Source organism: Haliaeetus albicilla, chromosome 16 (genome assembly GCF_947461875.1).
Source record: "Haliaeetus albicilla chromosome 16, bHalAlb1.1, whole genome shotgun sequence".
Taxonomy (NCBI): Eukaryota; Metazoa; Chordata; class Aves; order Accipitriformes; family Accipitridae; genus Haliaeetus; species Haliaeetus albicilla.
The window spans coordinates 18,543,043-18,563,027 of record NC_091498.1 but is presented as its reverse complement, the minus strand read 5'-3'; positions in this window follow the sequence as shown (position 1 = coordinate 18,563,027).

The following is a 19,985-nucleotide window of genomic DNA, read 5'->3' as shown; positions in this document are numbered from 1 at the left end:
ATGATGCTAGTGTTTCAGCAATTGCTATTTATTCTTCTTACTTTATATTGAAATTTGCATAGCATTAGGGTTAGTGCACAGCAAATGTTCCTCATCAGAGGTAAAGGAGGAAAAAAAATGTGATCTGTTTTCCTTTGTTCCTCTTTCCTGAAAGACAGGAAATTCAATTTAAACGTAAGACTTTTTTCTTATATGGTTGGTTGGTTGGTGCCTTTTGTTTTAAGCTGTGAGTGTGGTCAAACACTTGCACAGAGAGGTTGTGGAGTCTCTGTCCTTGGAGACACTCGAAACCTGATTGGACATGGCCCTGCTATAGTTGACTCTGCTCTGAGCAGGTGCCTTCCAACCTCAGCTATTCTCTGATTCTCCAGTTAAAATGAACATCTGTGAAATTAGTGGACATAGAAGTGATTAGGAAGAATTTTATTTTATTTTGTTAAAGGCACCTGTCCACCTAAGAGACTGAACAGTTCAAAATGCAAACATAAGTTCAGCTTTATCAGTGAAAAAGAGAGAATAATACTCAGCATTTCATCATTCCAAAATATCTTCAGTGGTACATGCTCACGAGGCATGCTGTGACTGGTTACGTTGAAATGTAAGTAGCCAAATGAAGAAGATTTCAAAAAGGTGATGAAAGAGGAGAACATGGAAATTTCTACAGCAGAAAAAACGAAAATTTCCAAACAAAGTTTTAGACCAGACAGTAAAGATATTATTTGATATGTACAAATTGTGTACAGAATTATATGACTGGCTCAGAAAAGCACAAGAATTTGCATAAATAGGAGGTAAGCAATGGAATGAAAGGCTAGAAATACAGGTTCATGAAAGGATTGTTGTTTAAATCAATGAATAATTCGCTTTGGAAAAGAGAGGCTCAGGATGCTAAGATAACTTTTGTGTTCTATTTTTCTGTAGCGTTATTTAAATTACTGATAATAATCACATCGGTAATGTGTGATAGTCAAACTGAGATCTGATTTGTGAGTACAGAGTACTCCTCAGTGTGTATTATGCTTTCTAACTTCCCTAACTTCCATAATCTTTTTCATGCAGGAACATTCCTGCTGTAAGAGAGGGTAATACAGTCTCCCTGCACTAGAGGACCATTTGTATTTGATTCAGATGTGCTACCAAGCCCATCCTTGCATTAAGAATTTGGGATTTTATGTGAGGGATGAAAATATACGGTGGCCATATATTTGCTGGATAAATTTCTCCTTTGTACAGTGGAGGTAAAACTGCTGTGCTGCTAGTTTTACTTGTATTGTTGCTTCAAATATAGTCAAACTCACACAGAATGACAAATGCAATTTTTTCAATATGTTCTTGAAAATAATTATTTTTAATTAATCAATTAACAGTTTTAAAACTTTTCCAGAGACTCCAATGGAAGTCACTGTAAAAGTGCAAAGTATTATCATTCAAGCATTTAGTAATGATTGTAACTTAAGTAAAAAATCTTCAAACTCTCAGTAACTGGTAAATTAGCTATTTTCTTGGCAGTGTTTGGAAAACACACACACACTGTGAAATTACTTGTTTTTAAATTTATGTTAAACTGGTAGTAAAAAATACATATGGTTACTTTCACTGCTGAAGATGTGCTGCTGTGTGTTGATCATCCTTTAGTGCATTTTGAATGATAGTTAGTCTGTGGGGACCAGTGAAGACCTCCAATTAATTATTACTGGAGAACATGAAATCATAAACAAAATTCCTTGTAATAAATTTTTAAAATGAGATTGCATGTTTTATTTACGGTACTGGTCCATTTTGGGGCTTTAAATCTATGAACGAAAACAAACATGCTTTTTATCAAACTGAAATAAAAAATATCAATAGTATTTCTTTCTTATCAAAGTAGGACACAATATATGAACTGGACTTCTAAATAACTGCAGGGAGAAAAGGAAGGGAAGAAGAAGAAAAGATTTACTTTTCTGTAATTCATAGAAAGTGATTGAGAATATATATAAACAATATGGAAAACAGCAAATACTTCCAAGCATAGTGATGTTTATTAATCATTAAGGTAGCTGATATGATGGAATTATTTTATAGGAAGTGTTTATTAAAAACAGAGCTGTTAACTAAGAACTCTCATAATTATCACATATATTTACAGCAGAAATTGGTTTTGTTTTAGAGGAGCAGCAATGCTGAGGATATGCAATAGTTTCAAATATGTTTGGAGGCAAAATCCTACTATAAACATACAGCTAAAGGTGCTTCTTGTCACATAGGCATCATAGCTGAAACTACAAAACAAAGAAGAAAATATGACCAAATAATAAAATAAGAGCCAATAATCGCCCAAATCTTTCACTAGAGTCTTGTATCTCTTTTTTTATTCTCATTCTCATTTGGCTTTTAGATTACAGATTCAATCTATCTGTCTGGAAAATGCAAAGTACACAATAGATATGCTGCAGTTTAATGGATAAATATTAATAGATGAGATTAAGGACTTCTTTCATTGAAATGTGTGGAAATTCTATAGTCAGGTTTTTTTTCTCGCCATTGAAAATCTCTTTCTGCCTTCCTACTATAAACAATATGCCTTCTTTCCCATGTTCCATCAAGACAATTTACTTCTCCCTTCACCCAATCAAACTGGTTCACCTTCTTCACAACTCTGACTCCAACCAATTAACTACACCTTCATAGGACATGGATATCTCAAAATGGTTTCTGGCTCTGGGAGTTGTGTGATGACACCATGATATCAAAATGTGTTTTAAGTAAAAAACTTTATCAGAGTGATAAGTATCTACTGGAGCCTGCAGACATTTTGGAGAGCTTAATCCAAATGTATCTACAGGTCTTGCAACCTGGAAACTGCTGGTCCAAGTGGACCCAGTAATTCTTCATCAAAGGCTTATTTGGGCTCTTTTCCTTACGCCATCAATTTTTGTGCTAGCCAAATAGACAGCTGTGTCCATGACCTATATTGCTGCATCTCTCTTTATTCATATGGAATTATAAAGTTGTAGCATGTGCCAGGGCAATGCTGTATCTCGATGTTTCTTAAATTCTTGAGTTTCTTTAATCTCACTGTGATACAATTCTGTCTAATTTACACAATCCTTTCTTCCTCATTAGAAAAGACATCATCAAATCACTTCCCAATTTCCCATAACTTTCTCCTAGGTGCTGCCTTATTCTCATGGAGCCATGACTACCCATTATGCATCTTAGTCCCTTAGTTCCTGGATCACAAACCAGTAGGAGAGCACAGTGCAGAAATTAAACTTTCTTGTCTCTCCCTGATGATGGGATAAGCATTGCTGGAACCTCTCCTATGAAATCATTACTGATCACTGCAAATCTCTTCTCCTCCAGCTCATGATTTTACTTTTTCTTCCAGGAATGAGAGAGGAGTGGGCTGCATGCCACCTTATTACTATGTGGCTGCACCATGTTTGACAGTGGTCAAGTCAGTTGTCTTTTTTCATATTTGTTAAATATTTCTAGTGAATGTTTCCAGTCTGAGGTGATAATGTTCAGATCACAGCACCACTGGAACTTCAATGCATGTGTCACTGTCATTTTTCACAAAATGCTATGAAAGTGCTTGAGAAAGTGCAACAAAAGTACTAATTCAGAGTATGAAAAGGCACTGTCCACAAGCCAAGTTTATCAACACTCAGACCTTTAATACACAGAAATTGAAATGTCCATTTAGGAAAAAAGCCAGTCACAATGCTCTTATCTCTGGGCCTGGAAAGTAGGACCTTTGATGTACTCACTCTCCGTTTACTCTATGTTTTTGTTAACAGAGGGATCTGTAGCATAGAATTCCTACTGCAGGAGTAAAAAGATACATGTACAGAGGAATAAAAAAGTCCATTCAATGTGGAAAGAGGGATAGAACATATTATTAACTCCTAATACATCCAGGAACAACATAAGCTGTGGAAAATTAGATTATACTAATGTAACAAGAAAAGCAAAACATACTCACTTGCAGGTTTCCATCCAGAACAATGCAGCAGAGTTTTCAGTCACTATTTAAGCATAGGTTACTGGTCACCATTTGCATGATAGTATGTGGAAGGTTTTCCAAGATCTTGGGCAATGCAAGATTCTTCCCAAAAGAAATCCCATTTTGAATCAATGCTAGGATTCCATGAGTGGTATAGAATAGTGGAAAGGACCACGTGTAAGAGGAAGTGGTAATGAACTCAAGCCTGAACATCATAACTAGGGTCATCTTACATAACTTTAGTTGTCTAAAGGTTACTTGTCTCCCATAAACTTTCTTCTGGGCTCCTTTTATGGCTCAGGGAGGGGAAGTAGGCACCTGCAGACAGGAAATACTTCCAACTGCATTAGACAGCTACTTTAAGGATAAATCATCCGCTGGGCGAATCTAGACAACAGAATTAGAAAACTAATATTTTCATATCTAAAGATATTTAAGGTGGCTATTGAAGGTGTATATACTCATATATTTATTTGAAAGTGACAGAAGAGAGGTTTTGGACTCTATCCTCGAAGATTTTCAGAAGCTGACTGGATAAGTCCTGAGAAATCTGATTTGGCTTTGAACTTAACCATCCCTTGAGCAGATGATTAGACTAGATGGCCTCCATAGGGCCTTCCTAACCTAAATAATTTTACAGTTCAATGAATTCCACCCTGGTGCTTAATTTCCATTCTTCCTTAGATAATTATAAAATCTAAGAGTTAAGTAATAATACCTAGAGTCTGTTTTCTGTGCAATTGCTTTGAAAAGTTTAGAGTTACCCTATTCACAATAAATAATTGCTTTTGTTATTCTCTTGTATCATATCCATGTGTGCAGAATTTTGAGAAAGATGTCTCTGGAAAATAAGATAAGGCCAGAAGGATTTATTAAGATAAACTTCACTTGCTGAATAATCTACTCACCTTATATTCTAACAGTGTTTCAACCAAATCTAGAAATTTGAAGCCTAATGGAAAATTTTCCAAAGATCTGTTAAGTAATACCATTCTTGTGGGATAAAAGCATTTTTGTTACAAATAGAGTGTTTCTACTTCTTTTAAATCTTGTTTTTACAATACAAACCATCTCTTTTCTTTCTCCTTCCACTGAAGTTATTGAAGTAATTCCCCTCATATGTTACTTGTGCTTCATTCAGTTTGTTGTGTATTTTTTTTCTCTTCCCCTCAGTTGGTGTTTCTGTGACAACCACCTACAACAGCTTCCAAACTTCTCTCGACATTAACTTGGTGAGCAACCTTTTTTGCTATCGGGTTATTATCGTCCAAGGTCCACTACTGTAGTTTCACTTTGGTGTTCCTCCCTTTGCCAAGACTTCTTCTCCCATCCTTAAGGTATACCCTTTCTCATTTTGAAGACAACATGGCAATAACTCAGCTCCCCTTCCTTCTTAATCTAGTTTTCTTCTTTCTTTCTGATCTCTGCTACTCAAAGTCTAAACGAAGTATGTCTCTATTCTCACAAGCTCCCAACAAAGCAAAACTGGCTGATCTATCAAGTTTTAAGTGTTTATTATTTTCAATGACTAATAAAGTTTTTAAATGTTCTACTGATGCACTGGTGGTACTAAACATCATATGAGAGTTATCAGGACTGAACCTTTCAGGTCAGCATTTTCTGGTTTAGTAGTTGAAGATGAAACTTTTTGGATATAGCTGCAGGACCAATAAAACCCTACATGAACAAACAAATGTTCATAAGTAAGAATTCTAATAGACACATCAGAGTTTTAATAAAGTGGTTTAGATCAGACTGAGGAGTTGTACTATGATGTTAGCATCTGAAGAGGACTAATACACCAAGATGGGTACATAGCATGTGCAAGAAACCACAACATAAGTGGTAGCCATGTGATGGACTGGCCACGCAGGTAGTCAGTCCTCAGACCCTTTCAATGTCACAGAAAAGTGGGCAGTTGAAACTACTAATTTTTATTATCATTCTCATGGAGGTGAGTAGCTATTCATTACACTCTTATTAAACCTCTGTGTTACAGAAGTATGTTTTCTCCTCTGCCACCCCTCAAACAGTCCATTCAAGACTAAGCCTCTAGAGTTTTGTTAATGAGAGTGAAGATGTTGTCAAGTCCAAAGTTCAGCAGTTTTGAAAAATGTCAGTGTAAGAAATCCGCTTTCTCTTTATAAGTTGTTTCCAATATGTTTCCAAAATTTATATTCAAAATAATTAATACTAAAAAGCTTTTGCAACTATTTTAAAATTAATATTTTCAGTTATGGTTTTGGATGGTGGAAGAAATAATAAGATGGAAAAAATATTCCTTTGTGGTAAACATTTGTTTTATAAAAGTAAACAAATAAAATATTCCTGAGGTACTTAGCCATCAGTATTTGAAGGCCTGTGGCAGCATCTGAAAGACAAAAAAGGAAATAATTGATTAGTGGATTTTGTTTGATCTGCTCAGGGATCAAAGGGACAAATACTGCCTACAGGGATGAAAGGGTGGAGAACTGCTCTCCATACTACCTCAGTTATCTGGTTATTCATATGCTCTTGCTGTATGTTAGAGCTGCCTGTACCTGACCCTCTGTCACGTTTGAGGAAAAAAAAAAAGACAAAAGTAGGTATACTGTGCTGAAATTCCGAAAGGTTTCTCATTAATCAGACATGAAAAATGTAATTTAAAGTCTGTAAGATGGAATACTGAATCTGTTTTTCGGTTTGTAAGCAGTATTGACTTTAATTCTCCATGACATAATTGTGGCTCTAGTTTTTTTGAAAGAATAATCCATGTGTTTAATTTTGAGCATGGGAATGTACTGAGGACCAAAACCACCTAAGTGCCTGTTAGTCTGATATATTAGTCATACATCTAATCCTAAATGACAAACATTGTGTGTGTTCTGCTTCAGTTCTGCTTATTCCTAAATCCTAGACCAAAAAAAAAAAAGACTAAATCTTGAAGCATTGCAATATTATAAAGTACTGAAATTGAGTGAGGAATAATTGTAGCAATATCATCCCCTTCCCACAAACGGAATGTCTAGGATTTGCTTTGGGGATATCTTAATACACCATAGTGAACTACACACCCATTTTATGTACTGTATGATGATACATTTATCTCTTATGTTCTCTCTGTAGATATTACTGGTTTGTTTTGGTGCATGCTTGTAGAAGGCATATTCACTGATGTAATTCAAAATTATTTTTTTTTCTTCCTTTTAAAGCAACTGATCTCTCAGGTCTCAATTCCTAATTAAGTTCACAATTATGAGAATGCACATACACTACATTAACATGAATCTGTGTACCAAGTGGTGCTTTTACTAAAAGTTAACTCCATTTCCATTTAATTTAGAAGTTACTGGGTTACTTTTTTTCTCTTGCAATACAAAAAATGTGTAATTTAATTTAGTGCCTAAATATGGCAGACATTTCTTTACCCACTCCTCCAGAATATAAAAATGTCTGTGAGGGCTATGTGAGGACTTGACCCACTGGGCTCTGGAGGCCAACGGTGATCATATTTTTTTTTTTCCACTGGATGAGAAAAAAATAACATCTGTATGTCGGTCCTTGCCATCTTCATCTGTTTTTGTCTTCACATCCTTCCAAATATGTGGGATCCATGGTCTAACTGAGGCCAGTATATGGATGTCGTCACTGCCAAGAGGAATTTCATGTAATTCTTAACAGGGCCTGGGAGATACTTCAAGAGAAACACATTTACTTAATCAAATGTTTCAGAAGATTAAGAGCACTTCCTGAATGGGCTAGGGCAGACAAAGGATATGAGATTCATAACAGAGGGATCTTCCTCCCCCACCCAGCCCACCACCAGCTAGTCCTTGTGTTTGAAGACATTTCACATTCGTGAGGTGGAGGAAGAGGTGGAGGGAAAATGAATGTTGATGTTAAGTACAAATCATATGTGATATTTATTCTGTAAAATCAGTAAGAATTTATTATATTTTCTTTTGGAGATGGAGTTGTTCTGGAATTCAGACTTAAATACCTACCATCTATTTAAACTATATTATTAATTTAATATTGATAGGGTTTTTTAACATTAGAGTTGCATAGTAAATTAAAAAAGTTCACACGCATGTTCTTCAGCTGCTTCCATAGAAGTTAGTGGCAACATTCTAATTGTCATCTAAAGAGCAGTCTCATGCCCTGAATTAGTCGGTGACTTACATATATCAGATATTATGAATAATAGCATAGCTATCTATTTCCATGATTTTGTCATATGTTCCTTCACTCAATAAAATGATTGAAGATGGAATGAATGACCAACACTGGAAAGAATTTCAAATTTAGACATTAAGAAATAAGTAACAGCCACATTTCCTACAAAAGTTCCTATTAAAAAAATCCTATGTTTTTTACTATTCTTAGCTTCCATGTCCTTTTTCCTTTTCTATATAAGAGAAAAAATATTCTTCTGAATTCTTTTTATTAATGTTATTCTTCTGGTACCAGACAGAATAATTATAGGCAGAGTTTCATGGGTCCAAGTTTATTTCTGATAGAATCTAACCTGCAACTTATTCTCTCCATTTGTAACTTGAGGCAGTTGTGTGCCACCACACAAGTCTTTGAAAGCTTTGTAGTGAAGTAACAAAAAGCTTTGGATATCTGTGAATCACTACTCTTTCTTAAAGTTCTTCAGTTACTATATACAACAAAAAGCTGAGTTTCCATATTTCATCCTTTCTTTGGCTGAATGATTTTCATAGAATCATAGAATGGTTTGGGTTGGAAGGGACCTTAAAGACGATCTAGTTCCAACCCCCCTGCCGTGGGCAGGGACACCTTCCACTAAACTAGGTTGCTCAAAGCCCCATCCAGCCTGGCCTTGAACACTTCCAGGGAGGGGGCATCCACAACTTCTCTGGGCAACCTGTTCCAGTGTCTCACCACCCTCACAGTGAAGAATTTCTTCCTAATATCTAATAAAAATCTACCCTCTTTTGGTTTAAAAACATTACCCCTCATCCTATCACTAGACTCCTTGATAAAGAGTCCCTCCCCACCTTTCCTGTAGGCCCCCTTTAAGTACTGGAAGGCAGCTATAAGATCTCCCCAGAGCCTTCTCTTCTCCAGGCTAAACACCTCAACTCTCTCAGCCTGTCTTCATAGGAGAGGTGCTCCAGTCCCCTGATCATCTTTGTGTCCCTCCTCTGGACCCGCTCGAGCAGGTCCATGTCTTTCTTATGCTGGGGGCCCCAGAGCTGAACTCAGTACTCCAGGTGAGGTCTCACAAGAGCAGAGTAGAGGGGGAGAATCGCCTCCCTCGACCTGCTGGTCATGCTTCTTCTGATGCAGCCCAGGATACGGTTGGCTTTCTGGGCTGCGAGCGCACACTGCCAGTGAATGTCTGGTTTTTCATCCACCAGTACACCCAAATCCTTCTCTGCAGGGCAGCCTAAAACTGTCATCCACCAGTCTGTCTTTACACTGGGGTTGCCCCGGCTCAGGTGCAGGACCTTGCACTTGGCTTTGTTGAACCTCACAAGCTGCACATGGGCCCACTTTTCAAGCTTGTCCAGGTCCCTCTGAATGGCATCCCATCCCTCAGGTGTGTCAGCTGCACCACCCAGCTTGGAGTCCTCTGCAAACTTGCTGAGGGTGCACTCAATCCCACTATGTCATTGATGGAGATATTAAACAGTATTTGTCCCAGTATGGATCCCTGAGGGACACCACTGATCTCCATCCAGACACTGAGACATTGACCACTACTTTCTGGCTGTGACCATCCAGCCAGTTCCTCATCCACTGAATAGTCCATCCATCAAACCCATGTCTCCCCAATTTAGAGAGACGAATGTTGTGGGGGACTGTGTCAAAGGCCTTACAGAAGTCCAGATAGATGGCATCAGTAGCTCTTCCCTTGTCCGCTGATGTAGTCACTCCACCATAGAAGGCCACTAGCTTGGTCAGGCAAGACTTGCCCTTGGTGAAGCCATGCTGGCTGTCTCAATTCACCTCCCTGTCCTCCAATTGCCATAGCTTCTAGGAAGATCTGTTCCATGATCTTCCCAGGCACAGAGGTGAGGCTGGCAGGTGAGGCTTGCTCAAAGCCCTGGTCAACCTGGCCTTGAAGACTGCCAGGGATGGCGCATCCACACCTTCTCTGGGCAACCTGCTCCAGTGTCTCACCACCCTCAGCCTGCCCTCGTGTGCCGTGTGCCCTGGCCCCTCACCATCTCAAAGGCCCTGGGCTGGGCCCACACCCCACACATCAGTGTCTTTCCTGGTCTGGGGAGACCAGGAGGGGACAGAGGAGTCCAGACGCAGTCGCCAAAGTACCAAACAAGAGAGGAGGAAAGCATTTTTACTGTTGTTTTCTCGGTTTATTGTTTCGGGTTTGTTTAAAATTGTTTACTGCCCAACCTTGAAAGGAGCTCCTCTTGAAGCACCTAGAAGGGACCTTCATGCTGAAGGCCAGCACTTCTTCCTGGCAGAGCTGCAGTCTTCTGCTTCTCCAAAGGAACAGTTGTCTAACTAACTCCTGTGCTTGATCTGTTGCTATTCTTTGTGCACCACCGCAGAGGGTCTGGCTTCACCTTCAGCCACCCATCCGGCAACCTTCTTGTCTTCAGACTGAAGAAAGCCCACCTCCAGGCCCAGGGATCTCAGTGGCCCTCTGAGGGACAGCTCCTGTCGCCCCGGCACAGCAGCCTGGTGGAAGCCAGGTCATCTCATCCCCTTTTCGTGGGGCTCAGAGCAGAGATGGCACCCCTTCAGGAAGGGTGGGGGCATGGGGTGGAATGGGAAAGACAGGCTCACCCCACCCATGGCACTCAACAAAATAATTGTTGGTGCTGGGAGATGGAAGGGGTGAGCCCGCAGGACGGCCAGGCGTGGAGGCTGGGCCTTCTGGCTAACGGCAGGTGCTGGGCCTGCTAACAGCCGCTGGGCCGATGGTAGGGCACTGGCCGGGTGCTCCTGCGATGCCATTGCCATGGCATCATGGCGGGGAGCCCTGGCACGGTGTTGTGGTGCCAGGGGAGCCACGCTGGAGGTGGATCCACTACCATCGGTTCTTCTTGGTCTTTCGGTGGATCCACCTCCATGGGCTCCATACCATCAGCTGTGGTGTGCCCCCTCTGAGGCTGCCTCCTCTTCCTCTGCGGTTCCTGCAGCCACGCATCTTCTCTTGCCCCATGCGAAGATGGGCAGCCAACTGCTTTGCTCTTGGACCTCTTGTTGCCAGGCATCCTTGGAACTTGATGGCCTCAGCGAACTGTGGGCCAGCTGCCGGGGCCCCTGTATTTATAGGGCCCAGAACAATGGGCAGCAAGGTGGCTTTGACTTCAGGAAGCCACTGTGATGGGGATGCCTGTGGCCAAATACAGCTCTCCTGGTTCTTTTGATGCAGACCAGGATATGGCTGGCTTTCTGGGCTGCGAGCGTACATTGCCAGTGAATATCCAGTTTTTCATCCACCTGTACACCCAAGTCATTCTCCACAGGGCTGCTTTCAATCCATTCACCACCCAGTCTGTACTGATACTGGTGATTGCCCCAACGCAGGTACAGGACCTTGCATTTGGCTTTGTTGAACTTCATGAGGTTTACACAGGCCTACTTGTCAAGCTTGTCAAGGCCCCTCTAGATGGCATCTCTTCCCTCAAGTGTATCAACTGCACCACTCAGATTGGTGTCATCTGCAAACTTGCAGAGGGAGCTCTCAATCCCACTGTCTATGTCTTTAATAAAGGTATTGAACAGTGTCAGTCCTAATACAGACCACTGAGGGACACCACTTGCTGCTGATCTCCACTTGGACATTGAGCCATTGACTGTGTATTCAGCCTGGAACAAGCTTATGCTGGCACATGGAGAGGGTGAAACAAAGCAGAGACAAGCCACAAGTTGTGGAGGACACATTACATATTTTCATAGCCTCAATTTATTAAACTGATTTTCAAAGTGCAGCTTAATATGTTTTAAGTTCTGAGCCCCACCTCCAGGATATATGAATGAAGGATTTACTCAGCTGTTCTACAGCCATTTCATTACTCTTTCATGTCACACTGGTTACTTGAGAAAAAGGGAAACATTTGTATGTATTCCATGTATGTTTTTTATCTATGTGTTCACACGTACATGCACAAAGCATGCTTCATTTCTGTATTTTGTTTCTTCACATATTTCTCAATAATTGTTTATTTTATCATTCATATACTGAAAACTCATGACAGCTGTTTTTATCCTTTTGTCTCATGTTTGGGATATTGTCTCCCTCACCTTTGACTTTTAAGTCCTCTGTTTTTTCAGTAATTCCAAGTAATTCCACTATAGTTCCATGTTCACCTATGCTGAAATAAAGGCCTTCCCAAGGAAGATCATTACATTAGCCCCAGCATGATCATGGTACACATTTGTTTTTAAAAAGACATACCACAATTGTTCCTTTTAAAAATGACTAATTTCAAAGACATTCACTTTCATTCTACAGGAAGGATTGCTTTGTAACACATTACAGAACTCTAACATTTTCAACAGTACTTCTATTTATTCCAGAACTGCTCATCTATCTGGTCATATAATGAAACAATATTGGCCAGGCATAGGAGCCCAGGTCAGGCAGAGGCCGTCTTTCAGACTCTAGTAAAGGTGAGGGCCAGAAAACACACTTGAAAAGGCACTTTGTTCTACACTTAACATTTCAGTTACAACACCGCATCTTTCATTGTGGTCCGATTTGAATCCTATCACAAAACCTGTTTCAAATTGTGACATTGGCCAGGCTATTCAGTTAAATAAATGTAGTATCCAACTTCCACAATTGCTTTACAGTTGAATTTTTAGGATACCTCACCAAATCTGTGACAGTCATTCGGTACCTTTCTTAATATTTAAGCCAGAGACTGGAGTTTGGAACTGTGATAACAAGGACAGTCATTCCTACCGGCTGTTGAGTACACTGTCTGCTAGTGTGGAAGACCCCTGGTACCTCTACTGGTATCTTGCCTAAAGGCTAAATAGAAAGAATTGGAAAGAGGTCAGTCAGCCATATGTCATGTACAGATCCTATTATATCTGGAGAATCTTTATAAATGGAGTAAAGCATAGTTAGGACAAATGCATTCAAATTCAGCTTAATTAGAATTCCCCCAAACATGTAATCCTCACCCTTTGTGGTACCTCACCAAGTTACAGGTTGTTTTCATTTACAAATCATTGGAAATACACTACTTTATGCAGTTTTAGTTTACTCTTTCTCCATACTGAATGAGATCATGAGGGAGACAAGAAAGGTTTGATGACGGTCTGATTTCATCACAATGCCAGTCTTCTCTTTGAGAGTTTTTTCTTGTAGTTATCCCCAGTTCTGAAATAGAGGTATCCTCTTTCCTCTCTGATCAAAGATTTGAGGCTTTGTGAAAATATTTGTTTATTCCTTCTTATACAAATCCCTGCTTGTTGAGCCATGAGCCAAAAAACTACTCTTGACATGTTCTGCATAGGATCTGCTTATTCTGCATAGAAGATGCCTGAACAGATGTTTGATGCAGATTGCCAGATCACCTCATAAAACTCTCTGGTAGCTGGAAATCAGAAGTCCTAAATGACCCTGGATCAGAACAGCCTTTGCAGATCTCATAAAAACTTTACCTATTTCTTTTGCTTATAGATAGAGTAATACCTAAATCTCTGGTCAAAAAGACTTACTAGCTTCTCTCACCATATGAAGATTTTGCCAAATATTCTTCTTTTATTAACTCTTACATAATCCAGACTTCTCATACAGTGCTAGTAATCTGTCTCTAAGCAACTTTTAAGTGCAGCTTTCCTGTTTTGTTCTCACAGAGAAACTGACTCACAAATTTTACTAGATTCATTGAAAAGTTAATTTGAAGATGTACATGAGAGCACAAGTACTGATTCAGGGACAAAAGGAACATGGGGAAGTGGCTTGCTTTGTTTTTCCCATCTCTAAATTCTCTATTGTACAGGTAGCTAGAAAAAATAAAATTAAGAAATTATGCTCTGCCCTCCTATTTTTTTCTTTCTTTTATTCCCCCCCACCCCCCACCCCAGGAAATTTTAATTTGATTTTATTCCACAGCAACATTGTATAAAGCAAAGTTTCTGAAAGCTTTGGGGTTTTCTAAGTCCCTGTTTGAGCATACCTCTAAACAAGGTGTCTGTTCTTATGTTATTTAATCTTTATCTTCCAAATAACCAACAGTACATGTTATATGCTGATTATTGTGTTCATGGCAGCCTGGTGTCACCATCATCATACTAATGCTCTGGAGACCAAAGCCTTAACCTTTCAGGTCTTTCATAAGACTTCGAAATTCACAATGAAAGTTGCAAAATAGGAAACATTGTTTATTACTCTTAAAGTATGCCTCAAGTATTATGTAGTTCTTAGAACATACCAGGTGAAGAATTGTGTGTATCTGTCATCTGATGGGAACCGAGAGTCAGAGAAGCTGATTGGCTTATAAAGGAAACATTTAAGCAGTTGATTGTGCTATCTACCCCTATAATATCCAAAAATAATTTTTTTGTTCTTTTTCTTTTTCACCTGTAACCAGTGATCCTGGCCCTTCATTGTGACTGAGAACAATCAAATAAAGCTCTCTCATGATATCCTTCTCTTTTGCATTCCTCTGTATCTCCTTGTTCTCTACATGTATTTCTATGGAAGTTTCGTGGTTAGTATAATGGTAAAGTAACCAAGAGCTTCAGAGACTTCTGCTCACAGGGTCAGAGGTATCACATCTGAGATTCATCGGCTTTCTCTCTATGGACACCGAATACCTGATGTGAGTATTTGCCTTAACCTAAACTCAGGTGTTAATTCCATGGTAGAGAAAAAAAGCCACTGAAAAGAAAACTGCTTTTTCAGAATTTTACACAGCCATGTGTAAATGGCCCTTCAGGTACTGTGTGCAGTTTTAGGTGCCTCAATATAAGAAGGGTATCAAAATATTAGAGTGTGTCCAGAGGAAGGTGACCAAAGTGGTGAAAGATCTCAAGGGCATGACTTATGCGGAGTGGCTGAGGTCACTTAGTATGTTCACCTTAAAGAAGAGAAGGCTGAGGGGTGACCTCATTGCAGCCTACAACTTCCTCAACAGAGGCAATGGAGGGGGCGGTGCTGATCTCCTCTCTCTGGTGACCAGCGATAGGACATGAGGAAATGGAATGAAGCTGCATCAGGGGAAGTTCGGGTTAGATGTTAGAAAAAGGTTCTTCACTGAGAAGGTGGTTGGTCACTAGGACAGGCTCCCCAGGGAAGTGGTCACAGCACCAAGCCTGTCAGAGTTCAAGGAGTGTATGGACAATGCTCTTAGTCATATGGTTTAATTTTAGGCAGTCCTGTGAGGAGCAAGGAGTTGGATTTGATGATCCTTATGGGTCCGTTCCAACTTGAGATATTCTGTGATTCTATGGTGAAAAATAAGAAACCCATCACACAGAATTTTTGCATAGTCATTTGGTCCAAATCTACTTATTCTAAGTGAATACTCTTCTAGCATTTAAATGTCAGTTGATCACCTCTGGAGTGCTTCATTTCTTCTCTCATGTCCATGAGTAGTGTCCACTTACCCTTCCAAAAATACCTTTACCATTGTTATAAATATATATCTAATTTCCCATGAATGAAATTAGTTGATAGAGAAAAGGAGGTTCTTGCCATTGTTCAATGACATCTGTTCTATGCCTCATCTGGATGGGGCATAATTTACTGTGAGGGGAACAAGATTTGAAGTACTTTTATTTAGGAGACAGTCCCTTCTCATGTTAGGAAGTTTTATTTTGAATTTTGTTGGGTTTGCCTCCTCTCAACCTCTCAAATTTGAGTAATAGGCTTTAAATTTTGTCTGTGAAGATTTGAGCTGATGGAGAAAACATCTGTAAGTTTTGAAGCAAGTCGTAAGAGGTTAACATGAGATGTGAAAAAGATAAACCACCCAACTCCAGTAAAAACTTGTAGGAAGGATTTGAAAAAAAATTGTAGATAAAATATGATTTATTAGATTCAGGTAGCTGATACCTAGTTTTCCAAATGAAAATGTTTTTAACCTAACATTCAGATAATATTCAAATATTAGTAGTGATAGAAAAGTATTCATATTGTGGTCAGAAGTAGTATGTTACATTTGAGTATATGCTGTGTTTTGAATGTTGTTTAAGTTTTAATGTAATATTGTCTTTTATTATGAATAACCCATGAAACCCGCAAAGCAACAAGGCACAGTCTTCACTGTTCTCTAATTAAGGACAAAAATAGAACATGTCATCTGAAGTGGAAGTTCATTACTCATAAGTGAGCTCTAAACTATTTGTCATTGGTCAGAAAAAAATGTAGCTGCTCTGCACTCTTGACCCTTCAGCAGTAGCTTACTGCGTAAGTTGTTTATTCGCTGAAAATATTTATGCAAGGGATGGGCGTAGAATAGAGGCTGAACAGAAACTCTGTGGTGGAATAAGGATAAATCTCATTCTTTCTCTAAAGAATTTGTGAAGTAAAAAAATTCAGATTTATTTCATCCTTTCAACCAATCTACAGCTCGCCTTTGCAACCTTCCCCTCTAGTCTTTTTACGCATGCAAACACTACATATCACATTGGGTATTCTTAGCAAGATCTTCATCCTTTATTGACTAGGTATGAATAGCCCTAATGCTAAGCCTAAAGAGAATATTCTGTATTATTTAAAATTCACATACCTTCTACTGTAGCTTGTTAAGCTCCACCTGTAAACTTTTGGGGGTTTTTTTGCAATCTTCAGAGAAACATCACAATGAACTCCTTATTTCTGAGCCCTTTAGAAATCTCAGTAGGATACACAGGAATTTGCTTTTAATTAGAGCTTCTAATAGAAATGTCAGAATTAACAGTTTGTTTAACTGCCATATTTCTCAACAGCAGTCTGGTTTTTATGTTGAAAGACCACGTAAATCAGGCCACATCATCAGAAAAAGAAAGGAACTCCAATGTTACTCTCAGAGTCAACTTAAAACAAGCTGCTGCTTTATTACTTTTTTCTGGGTTTAGGTTGAAGCTGTAACTTTTGGGAAGTAGCAAGAGTGCTAATTACTGCATATTAAATACAAAGTTCCACATTACCTGCTTGCATTTTTAATAGCAACCCATTTGAAGTGATATACCAGTAATGATCATACTAAAAAGTGTATTTAAGTCAAATAATCTAGTACAGATTCAAAAATCAAATGAGCCTTTCTTATAGTAATCTCAAATTGTGTTTATTTAAGTAAGGACACAGGTCCTAAAAACTACAAGAAAGATGCTTTGTCTCCTGTTTACATTTCTTCTCTATGAGGCCAATTGAAATACTGCCATTTTCCCATTGCAAATAGTGTATTACACTTTAAGAATTTCCACTTCAATAAAGGAGCTGCTTGTGAAAGGAGATAGTGCTCAGTGTGAGGGCAAAGGACACATTCATCCTCTATGGCTACACTGGCTTATTTCCCAGTGGCTACTATGGCATAGTTCCCATTAGTGGTTGCAGAGGATGGTCACGTAATATAGATACAAATCCACAAGTGGAATTAATCTCATCTAATTTTAGGATGCTACAACATAGATATTTACAGCTGAACCACACATTCTGATGCTCCCTATAGTCTGTGGAGAAAAATAAGTCCTTTCAGGGGTGATTAATTTCATCCAGTGGAACACTGAAAGTAGGTGAGATGATCCACACCCTAGGAAGGCCTATTTCTCTCCACTGACTGTAGAGACAATCTAGACACCTTAGCTCAGAAATGGACATATGCAATGTGGACATCTAAGCTTAGATGAGATGAATCCCAATTCAACTGAGAACCTCACTGTTTTGTCTAGAGCTACTTGGACTAACCTTCCATTATTTTTCTCACATAAGAGCTCCAGTTTCTGGCGCTATGTTTTGAATGAATTTGGAGAAAAAGTATACAACAGAGAAGCGCTATGATTGCTACAAGACTGACTCACATGAAAGAAAGCTCTCTCTGACATGAGCAGATATCTCTCTGGTATCTCTATGATAAGAGCTCTGGAGGACTAATAGTAAAAGGTTATGAAGATAAATGCAAGTGATGATAACCTACTTTATGACAATTTCTCTGAAAAAAACTGACTGTAGCGACTATTGTAATAAACAAAATCATCTGTACTAATTGTACTGAATGTTACCTATACACAGAGGTGTTTAAGGTCCTATCATGGTACAACCCATGGTGGAAATACAGAATAGTTTTGCTTGCTCCTATTAGACATGCAGTATTTGTGGGCAGATAGAAGTATCTGTCATGGGTCTTTATTCTCTACTGTAGTATTTTTAGTTAAAGAACGGTAAACAGAAGGACCATCTGGAATGAAGTCTGTTTCACCTACTGAATATGAGTAAGTGTCTGAATAGCTGCAACATTGTAAAATAACCTTTTAGTAACCTCTAATGGCAGTTCTGGGTTCTCAGTAACTCCTATGAATTAGTGACACCACAATTCAGGCACTGCAACAGTACTGCATTGCAGGTACCCTGCAATGAATTGTGATTCCATACTAGATTCATTGATCTGGAGGTATAAATATAAACAACTATAGAGACTTAAAGAATTCAATTCATTGGGCCTCTTTTTTTGTTTGTTTGTTTGTCTGTGTGTGTGTGTGCGTGTGTAACAGATGAAACACACCAAAACCACTGAAAAGGGAAAGATAGAAATGCAATGGGATGATCTTACCAGTCAGTTTCTTTAACGAGCATCCATTTCCAAAATACTGCCTTTGAAAGAACTGCAGCTTCACCTCAAATTTTAAATCTAACATGTCTGACCCCTGAGTTGGGCACAAAATTACCTGCTTGCAAGTGCTTGGGAAGAGAAAGTGTGGTGAAAATAGAATCAAAAGGTGTAAAAAGTAGGTTGGTTAAAGATTAAATGGTGTATTTCAACATTTTCAACAAAGTACACACTTGACCATATTATACATTAGGAAGCCAAGCTGCTTTGTAAACACTTTTAATCTCATGTAATGTCTTTACTGGTAATGAATCTTGTTAGCTCTTTCATACTGCTTAATACATTGCACTGCTCAGGTTACCTAAAGCTGAGGTTCATTTCCTTGAAAGCATCTTCTTTTAAATCCATCCAACATCGATAATTTTCATTTTAATAAAAGCTGTTTCTCGCTATCTATAAAGTACAAGACTGAGTAAGGTTATACTTGCATACAACTTTTGTCATCTTCAAAAATTAATGAAAAGCTAAAAATATTTTTTCTTAAATTTTAAAACATTTTAAAAAATGCACATGATAAAAATATGCAGCTTTAAAGGACACTTTAAAGCAAAATGAGCATGACAGCTTGATTCACAAATTTTATATTGTTCTGAGAGTCTAAAGAAAACTCTAAGTGGGTATCAATTATATTTGCACCCATTTTAATTTGCTACCTTGCCATAGTTTTAATGTTAGCATCATATCCTACGGTCTTTCTTCTACCTGCCTGCTAGTCTTCCAGCTCTTTCTCCTCTCACTGTTTGATGTCATCTGGCAGGGAACATAGGGAAATACTCCCATGTTTGTGTAATTAAGCAAATCATGCACATATTCAGCACTTGTATATTGATAGACATATTAAAATGGGAAAACTTGGAAATATATTATGCTGCATAAAACATGTGAATTTTGATGTTGTCAAACTTCTATCACATTGTAAAACCCAGGGAACTTTCATTGCCTAAGAAAAATGGGAGATGTGTCTCAAGAACATTAGCAAATTACCTGCTTTTTTTGTTGTTGTAGATTGATTTTTATTTATGCATCACACTCCAATATTCAGTCCAAGCTCCCAGCTTCTACATCTGTAATCCTATCTTATTTTTCCTGGCAATTTATTAGTAGTGTGAAATTGTGGACACAATTCTCTGCGGGTGAAAAATTGCACCTACTAAAGAGTAGGTTTGAGAATCAAGCTTCTATATGCATTGATTACTATAGAGCACAATGTGGTATAATAGGTGAGAATGAACCATGGTTATAAAGAT